The 13,613-nt window shown below is 48.7% G+C and overlaps 1 long non-coding RNA gene across 1 annotated transcript; it reads right to left on the bottom strand.

Moving 5' to 3' along the window:
- Window positions 1-12,256: 12,256 nt before the first annotated feature.
- On the bottom strand, window positions 12,257-13,072 carry LOC123502596. The gene is made up of 2 exons (XR_006674184.1): window positions 12,863-13,072; window positions 12,257-12,742 (listed from the first exon to the last, which is right to left on the bottom strand). It is a non-coding gene; the product is annotated as an uncharacterized LOC123502596 (long non-coding RNA).
- Window positions 13,073-13,613: the final 541 nt, after the last annotated feature.

The following is a 13,613-nucleotide window of genomic DNA, read 5'->3' as shown; positions in this document are numbered from 1 at the left end:
CGTACAGGATGAGGGCGTCGTCGCAATAGAGGTCCTCTCGTATCTTCCAATACGGACGCAGGGCGTTAGGCAGGGCGTAGCGGTCACTTGGAAACCCTTCCTTGACGAAGTGAAGAAGGTCAGAGTAGGTAGGGTCATCAAGGGTTGCGCGGCGAAGTCCTTCCAGGGTCAGGTCTCTGGTGACAGCCTGGTCTGGAGAAGCCTGAGCGTCTTCGGAGGCGAGGGACTCTATTGCGTGCAACGTGACGACGCTCCTGACGGAGAAGTTCGTCTCTGCATCTAGGATGTTGTCTTCTTGTGTTGGCTTGCTCACTGGAGAACGAGAGGGCATCTGGGATGCACAGCTTCTTCCCCGGTCTCCAGGTTGCGGTGAAGACAAATGCAGATATCTTCTCCTTGAGTCGCTGCAGGCGAGGGTTGTCGATGGCATCAAGCGAGTAACTATTTAGGATGGGAACTAAGGGTCGATGATCCGTGACAAGATCGAAGTGCTGAAGTCCCAAGACGTAGAATTTACACTTGAACATAGCCCACACTGCAGCTAGCAACTCAAGTTCTATGGTTGCGTAGCGAGTCTCCGCATCGGTCAAGAAGCGAGACCCACATTGTACGAGGTGAAGCTTTCCACCACCATGATCCTGCAACAGGGCGTGGCCTAGACCGTATAGGCGAGATGCGTCCGTCTGAAGGATGGTTGGAAGGGCTGGATCAAAGGTGGCGAGGACTGGTGGGGACGACAAGGCCTCCTTGACCCTCTGGAAGGCCAAGTCGTGGTCGGGGGTCCACAGGAAAGCTCTACGTGGGCTCATCAAAGGGCGAAGGGGCAGCCGCGCTTGAGATGTCTGGTGAGAATTCGGTGAGTTGATTCACCAGGCCCATGAACGAACGGAGGTCCGTCAAGTTGGTTGGCGTGGCGAAGTCCCTGATAGCTCGGACCTTCTCGGGGTCTGCTGCGATGCCCTTGAGAGATAGCTGGTAGCCGCAGAAGGAAACATCCTGTGACGCTAGGACAAACTTGTCCACATTCAGGGTAATGCCATGTGTGCGGCATCTGATGAGTACCTCATTAACGCGCTGAAGGTGTGTCAAATAATCCTCGTCGTACAAGAGGATATCGTCAACAACTTTGACACACTGAGGTACTCCCTGAAGCGCGATGTCACCTCTCCTGCAGAAGGCATCTCCGTAGCAGCAAAGCCCATAGGCCCTCGAAGGTAGCGGAAACGTCCATAGGGAGTGATGAATGTCGTGAGAGACTGATCCTCCGCTGCCAACTGGAGCTGCCAATAGCCACACAGCGCATCCACGGTGGTGAAGAACCGAGCTCCAGGGTGGGCACTGCGTATGGCTGCAAACGGTGTAGGAGACGGGTGGGTCGGACGGGACACTTGACCATTAAGTTTCGACAAGTCCGTCGTGATGCGAACACCACCACTAGCCTTTGGGACGACTACCATTGGGTGACACCATGGTGATGGATCGTCTCCTACGGGGGCGATTATTCCCTGGGACACCATCGAGTCGAGTTCTGCCTTCACCGGGTCCTGGTAGGCGAGGGGGATGAGTCGTGGGGTATGGATGGCGAAAGGCTGTGCGTCCTCCTTCAAGTGTATCCGCATAGGTGGGCCAGACATCGGCTTCAGCGGTGCATCCTGTAGGTCAGCCTTTCTAACTAGCACATCCGAGTACTCTCGAAGGAAGTACTCCTTCGCAGCCTGAGGAGTGGTGGTGCTAGACAAAGGAAGTAGGGGTGCTGCAGCCGAAGGTAACGCAGCTGTAGCGTCATGATGCTCACCACCTCGTGAAGCTTCCACTGGCTGGACATCTGGTGACTCCCCTACCCGGTTGACGGTCGTCTTTGAAGTCTTGATCTGCCTGGGGAAGTCCGACGGGACGATGGCCAGGGCTCTGCAATGCTCCCAGGACAGCAGAGGTGTAGACAGGGAGCCTTGGACATCAATCCACCCCGTGCAGGACCGCGTGCCGTAGGTCAGCTTCGCCTGGAAGGAACCCAAAGCTGCAGGCATCCGTGATCCATCGGCGTTGTAGTACCGCAGCGATGGAGGAGGGTCGAGTTCCTGCTTGGCAAGACCCAAGTCCCTGAGGTGTTGTGGGCCTATCACCGTGGTGTCAGCCCCGGTGTCAGGTATCACCTCGATGCTGCCAGACACACCGCCACGTGTGACGACGACGGTGATGGTAGGCGAGGGTGTGGGTCTGCCGCGAGCCGAAGACTGAACCCTCCTGATGCTGCCAGCTTGATCCTCCAAAGCTCTGGGAATATGGTGAGGGGTCTGAGCTCGCACAACGTGGAATGTGGAGCGGTTATCCCCCGCCGGCTTCGGATTATTGGGCTTGGCGGGCCGCTGAGACGTCTTGGGCGTCGACGACTTGCATAGTTTTTCGAAGTGTCCGTATCGGTTACAAGAGTTGCACTGAACGTTCCTCGCAGGACACTTCTCTGTGTGAGACCAGTGGCCTGTCTTGCCACAGCCACTACAGATTGCAGCTGCGGAGGGCATCCCTTGGGGCCGTGCTGCTGTTTGCCACAGGCGCTGCAAGGGATGATGACGTAGGGGCGACCCGTTGTGACTCTGCCTTGCTCTTATGGGTGGCCTTCTTCCCCTTTTTGTACTGCGAAACAGCCCGGGCGGCAGGTGAAGCCCGTATAGCAGTAGCGGCGGATCTGGTGGCTTCATAGGCACGACATAACGTGACGACGTCTAAGAGGGTGGAGGAGGCATCAAGGGCGACGATCTTCTGTACGAGCTCCTCGTCGCTAACACCAGTTAGGATGCCGTGTTTGATCCAGGCCTCCTGACAGTCGTTGTCGTTGGCCTTGCAAACGTCGATCTCCTCCGAGAGACCTTTAAGCCTCACGAAGAAGTTTGCAAAGTCTCACCAGGCGCCTGCTTACAGCTTGTGAAAGCTCGTCGACGTAGAGCCTCGTTACTTGAGTCCTTAAAGTGCTGTTGGAGAGTGTTGAGGACTTCGTCGACGGAAGATGTTGAGTCCGGGGGCAACAACAGCGTGTGCTCTAGCACTCGTTGAGTTTCGAGGGAGAGGCACATCCTGAGTTGTATTAGCTGCTTGGGTTGTGGTAACTTGGCCAAATCAACCATTGTGGCGTAGTCAGCCCAGCGTCGCCTCCACTCCCTGAAGTACTGAAACGTGACGTCAGTAGAGAGAACTGGTGGAGGTTGAGCAGTCGCCTTAGGTGCTGGTGGTGTTCCTGCAGGGCTCGACGACACGGGCGCCTGAGGTGGATGTGATGAGACAGATGGAGGGTGTCCAGGCGTGGGGGCAGGTGAGGAGGCAGGTGGCGGGGCCAATCTTGACAACAAGGCCTCGAATCGTGCTGCATCCTCCCGTTTCTGCTCCGCCAGTTCTGCCCGGTAACGTGCTGCTTCTTCTTCACGCTCGACACGCGCCGCATCGTCTCTCTCCTTCATGTACGTAAGGAAGGCGTAAAAGTCCATCGGTGAATGTTGCTGGTCGGGCGATGGATGGGCATGTGTGAGATGGGAAGACGCGCCAGCCAGGAAGGTGTCGGGCTCAGGGGAGGACGACGTGCCATGTTCTGCTGTCTCTTCTCGTCCCCGATGTTCGGCTTTCTTCCTCCCGTGTGGCATCGTAAGCACGTGAGTCTGTAATATGCGTGCTATGTACGTGTGCGATCAAGTGCAGAGGTGTAGCGGGCAGTGGTGGTGGTGGAAGGTGCAACAAAGGCTAGCGTAGCAGCTGTCAGTTCTGTGGTGAGGGGGGGGAGGGAGGGAGGGGCATGCGGCGAGGCTAGACGCGCGCAGTCACAGTGTCCTCTGTGACTCCGTAGCGAGAGGACCCTGTATCGCGCTGTCCTCCGTGATATGCCCAACCGAAGCCTACCCTCTGGTAGTGGCGTCTTCCAACGTTACTACCAACACCACAAAGCACTGCACAAACACTGGGCACCACACTGCACTGCACAAACACTGCCACTGCACAAACACACGTAAAAGCACTGAGTTGATAGCTGAGTAGCGGCGGGGCAAGGTAGCGTCCTTAGAGGGAACCGGTTACCGCCGCAGGCTACTTGTAATTTCCCCTTTGTAGGTCGTCCACGGGTCTCTTCCACGTCACTGCGCCATGTAGGTTGTCTATCCAAGTCCTTAGCGTAGGGTGGGGACGATGGAAAGACGTGAGTATAACTTAAGGTCCTTTAATAAGAGAAATCCAGTGGAGCGTACCCCTACAGAGGCAAGTATGGGGACAGACTGATTGAGTGGCCCTCGCGAGGGGGCACGCGGGAATGTGAGATGCCGGTTAGTATTTAACAAAGGAAATAAATGACATTGGTACCTGAACACCTCATATCATTAACCTACACAACCTACACTTGGACCGTGGACAGGATTCGAACCCATGTGCTTGGAGACCCTCGGACCCCAAAGCACGCATGGTTCCACTGTACCACGGCGGCAAGAACGGCAGTGTACTCTGATGTCAGTACCCATTCCCGGACAGAAGAATTGGTCAGCAACCTTCTCATCTTGCGATGACAGTAGTGACCACCTAAAGGATTTTCATGTGCAATATTCAATACAATGGGCCGACTCTTCCGTGGAACAACTAAACACAGTTTCCCCACCTTCTCTGGACGGTGTGAAGAGACTCTTCCTATAGAGGAGTCTGTCGTGGTAAAGAAACTGGAAGGAAGAGTTGTTCCGGGCTTGGTCTATCTCCCGTTGCAGCCTTGGTGCGGGCGATGGTCAGAGTATCACAGGTCCTCTGAAGATGACCAAATTGCTCAGGAGTGACAGACAGAAACTGGAGATCTGGGAGATGAAGTGGGTGGAGGCACTTCATCCTAGTGGTCGAGGCACGAGTCTCCACAGTACATATTGAGGAAGTAACAAGAGGCAGAGAGTCCTGGGAGACGGATGAAGTAATAGGAGGCAGAGAGTCTTGGGAGAAAGAGCAAGGCTTCGAAAAACTCTGGACTGGAAGTGTTACTGCAGAGGCAGACGAGAATCCTGGAACCGAAACTAGCTCATCATAACTGAAGGTAGGATATAGTTCCTTTGGTGTATGAACCATAGGGACATTACCTATGAGGACACTGGCAAACTTGATGGGAGCTCGTATCACGTCAGTCCAACTTTCAAAGTAAGGACACCTGATGTAACACTGGATGACGGGAAAGGTATCAACATGGCCCAGGTAGTCAGCAACTTGACAGGAACGGCAGTTGCTAATGTCAGCATCAGATAGAACTTCTTCTGCAACCACAATGCAGGAACAGCCAGTATCCCTAAAGATTGAAGATGTCCATGATCCATTAACGGTGCCTGAAACAAGGGGCCGAGGAACACTGTGATCAGACAGGCAAAATCCTACCGTGAAAGGTTGAGATGGAGGACTCTCTTTAAAGGCACGAGGGTTCTTGGGGCACCGGGATCTAATGTGGCCCAACTCACCACATCCATGACATCTGGTAGTGGAAGAAGTCGGTGAAGGTGATGAGTGAACAGACAGTGTTTTCTTGAGAGGAGGCTTGAAGGATTACGAAGACCTGAAGGAGGGTTTGCTGGTGTAGTGTGCCAATGCCCAGTCATCAGCTAGCTACACTGCTCGGACAAGAGATGAAGATGGTGTTCTTTGATGAAAGTTCGGATGTCAGGATTCAGCGAAGCCAAGAACTGGTCAAGTATCATGAACTCCTTTAGGGAAAGGAAGTTTTCTGGAACTTGGGAAGCCTCTAACCAGCTCTGAAATAGATGGGTTAAATGAACTGAAAACTGGGAATATGTAAGGGGTTTGCCCAGTAAAGGTTGAATTAGGACAATACTCTGTAGCTAGACGGCCACGACCCTTTTTGATTCTTTTATATAGACCCAGGTAATAAACTCACCACGGAAAATAACAATCAATATATTTCACAAACAACACCTAAGCAAAACACTCACATCCCAACTTTCACACAACCCTCATTTACACAAGTCATTCACACACAAACAATGGATGAGATGAAGTGCGGGAGTAAGCCTCGACAGCGCGACACTCCTGTGAGCAGGTGGTGGCAGAAGACGTAGATAGGGTCCCTATAGCCTCGCCGAGAGGTAGCTGGTGTTCACACAGGACAGGCCACACGTCCATCGTGGGCACAACCGGGACGACTCAGCTCCATGGGGCGTAAATAAGGTGACCACTAGCGGCAGCAGGCAGAAACCACGGTACCAGAAAGAGGAATCCATACGTGCAAGAGGGTTCTAGCAGGTACCGGGTTCGGTCACAGGTATCCGAACCAAGGCATGGCGTAGGCTAGTTACATCAGACGTTGCAGGTCGAATATGCGCTGGTAAGAGCCGGCAGGCCCTCATGGAAGCTGTCAAAGGCATAGCCATCACTTCACGCCCATGCACACAACATAACACACAATACATATTATACAACCATAACATACCCAAAAATGCTGTACAAAAAAAAAAATAGTATAAACGTCTTACCGAAGGGCAGGAGTGTGTGTGGGTCAGAAGGAAGAGGCCTGAGTGACAAGCGTAGCGCCGGCGGAGGACCAGGACGGCTCTGGTCGAAGCTATGAGATGGCGATGCAAAGCTTTGAACACACGCACGCACGTACGCACGCACTCATTCACTAACAACAACACTTGTTCACACACACAATAGTTTGTTGGCAAGGGTTGTCCGGCAAAACACTGAACCCCTGACAAAGCCCCCAATACGACTGAAAACCATGGGTTTTCAGGCAGAAGGATTTGGCTGGACAACACTGCGGCTAATAAAATCTGCCCCTTATTATCAGAGCCTTTAATGTAATCTAAGCTGAAAGAGTATGACTGTAAGGATAGGGACCAGCACATGAGTTTGTTGTTACCGTTCCTCATGTTGCGGAGATATGTAAGTGGCTGCTGGTCAGTCTGTAATATAAATTCTTTACCGTACAAATAGGTCTTAAACTTTTCTACCGCCCAAACTATACTAAGACATTCTTTCTCGATAACGGCATACCTTCTCTCCCGATCAAGCAGACTCCTGCTGGCATAGGCAATAGGCTTAAGTATACCGTCATGGGACTGCAACAGCACCGCGCCTAAACCAGTGTCCAATGCATCAGTCCTAAGATAGAACACTTTGGAGTAATCTGGGAGTGCAAGGATAGGAGGATGAGACAATTTGGCTTTAAGTATATCCATCTTTTCCTGAATAGGAGCAACAATATCCGAAAGGTTTGGAAGGAATGTGCGGTAGAAGGGAACTGAGCTGAGGAAAGACCTGAGTTGTTTCTTGGTGTTAGGGAGAGGCATATTTATGACTGCACTAATTTTGTCATTAAGTGGGCTATAGCTATTGTTGCCCAGAGCAAATCCAAGGTATTTGATTTCATTGTAAGCCATGAAACACTTACTGGGGCCAGCTGTAAGACCATGATCGCGTAAACGCTCAAGTAGTGCTTTTACGTCGGCTAGGTGATCACTCCAGTTGGAACTATGGACCATAATATTATCAAAGTAACATTCAGTGTTCTTAAGTCCTACTAATACTTTTCTCATTAACCTAATGAATGAGGCACATGCCGTCTTAAGTCCAAATGGCATACGAGTGAACTGCATTAAGCCTTGTTTTGTAGCAAAAGCAGTGAGGGGCTTGCTTTCTTCACAAAGAGGTATTTGCCAATAGCCTTTACAAAGATCTATTTCAGTAAAGTACTTATCCCCTACAAAGTTACCTAATGCATCATCCATGCGAGGCATCGGCTCAGCGTCGAACAGACTGACGTCATTAAGAGCTCTATAATCTACGCAGAATCGCCAGGTGTTGTCGGGTTTCTTTATTAGCACCGAAGAAGAACAATATGGTGAAGTGCTGGGCTCGATTACCCCTAACTTAATCATTTTCGCTATTTCATCATCAAAACTAGCCTGAAGGTGGTGTGGAACAGGATACGGCTTCCTATGTACCGGGATATTAGAGGTCAAATGAATCTTATGACTGATGGTGGAGGTGCTACCCGGAAGATCAGAAAACACGTCAGGAAAGTTGCTTATTATCTCGTTAACCTGGGACCATTGTCCGCTGGTTAGCTTGGGGTTGATATTCACCTTACTCTGAGCCGGATAGTTTATCACCTCTACGTCACACACATCACTAGGGACCTCAGTGTCATCAATTATGCAAGCCTGACAGGTAGTAGGTTTAGTGGCTAGCGCACTATCGCGTCTTATATATTTCTTCAATATATTGATGTGATATAACTTCACTTTGCCACTAACTTTCACAAGGTAATCTACTCCATTTATATGACGCTTTACAACAGGGTAAGGGCCTTTCCATGCCATCGTAAGTTTATTAGTTGATGAAGGCAGCAGAACCAGTACCTCATCATCTTGAACAAGCACACGTGACTTAGTATTTCCGTCAAAGTAGGTTTTATAAAGCTTGCTGTTCACGGCCGCATTAGCAGATGCTATTGAAGCAGAATCTTCCAGCCTAGGTTGTTTTGACATTGTCATCTAGTTCAGGCTTAGTCCACAAGTCATGAAGGATACTTAAAGGGACACGAACTCTGCGTCCGTACAGTAACTCGAAAGGTGAAAATTTGAGTGTGTCATTTGGGATTTCTCGATAGGCAAACAAAACAAATGGTAAATATCGATGCCAATCCCGGGGTTTATCAAGACAGAGTTTCTTCAGCATGGCCTTGCGCACAGCATGAAATCGTTCTACCATACCATTACAACAGGCATGATAGGGACTTGTAAACAAGACCTTAATGGATAACAACCTATTTACCTCGGCCATGAGATCAGACTTAAATTGAGTACATCGGTCACTCAGTATCTCTGCTGGGATTCCTACTCGGGCAAATATTTCAATAAGACTTTCAGCAATTGTCACAGTGTCAATGTTCTTTAATGGTACAGCTTCTGGGAAGCGAGTAGCACAGTCAATAAGTGAAAGTATGTATCTATGTCCTTGACTAGATGGAGTAAGAGATGAATCATGAGCTACAGACATAATCGTTCGCCGCATAGCACTGGGAACTACCAACTGCTTCGAGCCTATCTCATGATCATTCTTACTCTGAATGCACACACGGTAAATTAGCCCATTGTCTAGCTTATATCTGACGGAGCGGTTCTTCACTGTAACTACCTTTTGACTGGTACCCAGTTGTCTGATGGATTCAAGTGTGGGGCAGTTAGTTTGGGCTGTTATCAGCTCTGACCTAGTGACGTCACTAGCAGATAACTCTGGAACACTCAGTTTTTTAGGTGGTTGAGTATTACGCCTTTTCTGAGCTCGGGTCTCAATACCCATTACAATGCCTTTAATTCCAGTCTCCAAGACAGAGTTTCTTCAGCATGGCCTTGCGCACAGCATGAAATCGTTCTACCATACCATTACAACAGGCATGATAGGGACTTGTAAACAAGACCTTAATGGATAACAACCTATTTACCTCGGCCATGAGATCAGACTTAAATTGAGTACATCGGTCACTCAGTATCTCTGCTGGGATTCCTACTCGGGCAAATATTTCAATAAGACTTTCAGCAATTGTCACAGTGTCAATGTTCTTTAATGGTACAGCTTCTGGGAAGCGAGTAGCACAGTCAATAAGTGAAAGTATGTATCTATGTCCTTGACTAGATGGAGTAAGAGGACCAACAAGATCAATTGCTACTCTGCTGAAAGGTTCATTTATTACAGTCATTGAGACAAGAGGTGCTTTACGAATAGTACCTTTCGGAGATGACTTTTGGCACTCATGACAGGATCGACAAAAGCGTTTAATATCAGCACCAGCTCCTGGCCAGAAAAATTTGAGGAAAATTTTGTCAGATGTTTTCCTGTGAGAGAAATTACCTACGAGAGATGAATCATGAGCTACAGACATAATCGTTCGCCGCATAGCACTGGGAACTACCAACTGCTTCGAGCCTATCTCATGATCATTCTTACTCTGAATGCACACACGGTAAATTAGCCCATTGTCTAGCTTATATCTGACGGAGCGGTTCTTCACTGTAACTACCTTTTGACTGGTACCCAGTTGTCTGATGGATTCAAGTGTGGGGCAGTTAGTTTGGGCTGTTATCAGCTCTGACCTAGTGACGTCACTAGCAGATAACTCTGGAACACTCAGTTTTTTAGGTGGTTGAGTATTACGCCTTTTCTGAGCTCGGGTCTCAATACCCATTACAATGCCTTTAATTCCAGTCTCCGAGTCAGGTTTTACGGGACTAGACTGATCAGGGTACAGTTTGACACCAGGAACTGTCCCTATCAAGACATCCGCGAACTTAAGAGGAGCAGCCTGCGTTTACCCATACTTTGAAAAATTTTCAAGAAATATAACACCTAATTTTGGGGAAGCTCTGGTCACCACCGAGATAGTCATATAACTTAACAAGCTTAACCCGTTTCACATGTGGTGGAACTAGGGAATTCTTAACAAGGATAGTTGAGCACCCTGTATCAAGAAATATGTTGGCAGGCTTACCGAACAAAGTTCCTACGTCAGTCAGCCGCTGGAGGGATAACTTCATTGTTTTGTACACTATTAATTCTGTTTGATGCTCTGGTTTTGAAAACTTTTTTGAATTCGGGGCAGTTAGGTTTTATGTGCCCAGGTTGGTGGCAGTTATGACATCTGACAATAGGTTTAGCAGAGTTACCCTCTTCTGGTTTGGTACGAGGCCTGACACTCCTATGAGCTGCTCTGAATCTATCTGCCGCCTGTGTCATAGCGAGGGTCGAGTCAAAGCTCCTTTCTTTCAGGAATATTTTAAGGTCGGGAGGGCAGTTACTTAGTAGCTGATCCTGAATCATGAATTCACATAACTCTTCATAATCTTCATCAATGTTACAAATGCGAAGCCAGTTATCAAAGTCTTGTCACATTCTAGTAGCAAGCTGAACATAGGTTTCATTGTCTTTCACTTTGCTTTCCCGAAATTTTTTTCTATAGAATTCTCCATCAATAGCGTAAGCTTTAAGCAAATTTTTTTTAAGCTGATCATAAAATTTTAACGAATCATCTGGTAGACTGACATAAACCTTCAAAGCTTTGCCTGTTAATAAAGACCCAAGATATATATGGTAAGACTCCTTTTCCCACTGGTGAACTTCAGCTAACTTCTCAAAACGTCTTATGAAATCATCGATCTCATCCGTTCCTTCTATGAACTTTGGGAGCTTTAGCATTGGAAAGATGTCACGAGTACGAGGCTCTGAGTTCCCTGCTTTTAACTGAGCGAGCTGGAGCTCATGTTGTCTTTGTTTTTCCGCCTCTTCAATCTGTTTTTCTGCTTCGGCATAATGAAGCTCTAATTTCTTAAGTTCACGCACTTCTATTCTTTCCTCTCTGGAACTTTCTTTCTCTACCAATACGTTAATATTGGTTAATATCGCTCGAATCAAGTCCAGCCTCTCTCGCCTGTTTAATTAATTCAAGAATATGGGTAGACATGGTGTAAAGAAAACTCGGTCAACCAAATTCTTTCAGAGTCCACGAAAGAAAAAATACGAGGGAGAACGCTCGTAGTAAAATTAGACGAAGCAGAGAACTACTCTACCCGCCTTACACAACCGGCACAACCGCACTGGTAGGCACACGAAAGGCAAAACAACCTTTATATATTATAAACTAGCGGTACTCGCGCGCTTATCACAAAAGGGGGGTATTAGGAGTTAACGCTAATACATACAGACGCAAGTAGAATCACTACCGGTCATCATTCTTCCTGTAACAAGGATAATGATCACGAGGGATCGACAGCGCACGATAAACTATCGCGTAAGACAAAACACGTCACGCTATCACAATACTAATTCCCCGGAGCCTGTGCTCGCAGCGGAATGACTCAGACAAACTAGGGCACAAATGACCGCCAGTAACTGTAGTAGCCACGATACACTATCACTAGTACATCATGTTAGACCGTGTTCAGAAGTTATCTCAATTCTGGTCCGTCACACTACACATATATACACACACAAAACACTGACCTTCGCTTCCTGGTCCAACCACAGACGCCACGCGCCCTCTGCAGCCTCGACTTTCTGCACACGCAACTGTTAATGGCAATGAAAAATAGTACCACGAACAAATAAGTGAATGGGATTATTGTCATTGGGTCTATCCTACTCACTGCGCCACTTGTAAGAGGTTTGCCCAGTAAAGGTTGAATTAGGACAATACTCTGTAGCTAGATGGCCACGACCCCTTTTGATTCTTTTATATAGACCCGGGTAATAAACTCACCACAGAAAATAACAATCAATATATTTCACAAACAACACCTAAGCAAAACACTCACACCCCAACTTTCACACAACCCTCATTCACACAAGTCATTCACACACAAACAATGGATGAGATGAAGTGCGGGAGTAAGCCTCGACAGCGCGACACTCCTGTGAGCAGGTGGTGGCAGAAGACGTAGATAGGGTCCCTATAGCCTCGCCGAGAGGTAGCTGGCGTTCACACAGGACAGGCCACACGTCCATCGTGGGCACAACCGGGACGACTCAGCTCCATGGGGCGTAGATAAGGTGACCACTAGCGGCAGCAGGCAGAAACCACTGTACCTTAAAGAGGAATCCATACGTGCAAGAGGGTTCTAGCAGGTACCGGGTTCGGTCACAGGTATCCGAACCAAGGCACGGCGTAGGCCAGGTACGCCAGACGCTGCAGGTCGAATATGCGCTGGTAAGAGTCGGCAGGCCCTCATGGAAGCTGTCAAAGGCACAGCCATCACTTCACGCCCATGCACACAACATAACACACAACACATATTATACAACCATAACATACCCAAAAATGCTGTACAAAAAAATAATAGTATAAACGTCTTACCGAAGGGCAGGAGTGTGTGTGGGTCAGAAGGAAGAGGCCTGAGTGACAAGCGTAGCGCCGGCGGAGGACCAGGACGGCTCCGGTCGAAGCTATGAGATGGCGATGCAAAGCTTCGAACACACGCATGCACGCACGCACGCACTCACTCACTAACAACAACACTTGTTCACACACACAATAGTTTGTTGGCAAGGATTGTCCGGCAAAACACTGAACCCCTGACAGAATAATTTCCCCCCTCTCAAATTTTTGCGTTGCAGAAATCAAATCAATATCCGTCTGCAGTCTTTTTAAATCCTGTCAACAGATATTTCTTAAGAGCGTCATAATCATTGGTGGTTTCAGGAGAGAGGGCGACGTATAAATCAGCAGCTTTTCCCGTTAAGAGACATACCAACCTCACAGCATACGTACTTGGTTCGAGCTGTAACAGCCCTGCCACTTTCTCAAAACGGGTGAGATAAGTAGCGATGTCTTCTCCTTTCTGGTACACTGGTAACGTGGGACGAACAGCTACATCTGGGATGGTAACAGTGTCAGGCTTACCTTGAACAGTGAGACGCATTCGCTCAGTTTCAGCTTCCAGCTTAGCAAGTTCTAACCTCTCTTTCCGCTCACCTTCTTCCCTTAGTGCTTGTCGCTCAGCTTCTTCCCTCTGTGCTTGACGCTCAGCTTCTTACCTCTGCTTATCGCTCAGCTTCTCTTTCTTGTCGCTCAGCTTTTTCCCTTTGTGCTTGTGCTTGTCGCTCAG

The sequence above is a fragment of the Portunus trituberculatus genome, chromosome 12, assembly GCF_017591435.1.
Source record: "Portunus trituberculatus isolate SZX2019 chromosome 12, ASM1759143v1, whole genome shotgun sequence".
Taxonomy (NCBI): Eukaryota; Metazoa; Arthropoda; class Malacostraca; order Decapoda; family Portunidae; genus Portunus; species Portunus trituberculatus.
Note: the sequence above shows the minus strand (reverse complement) of the source record. Positions and strands in the feature narration are given on the sequence as shown.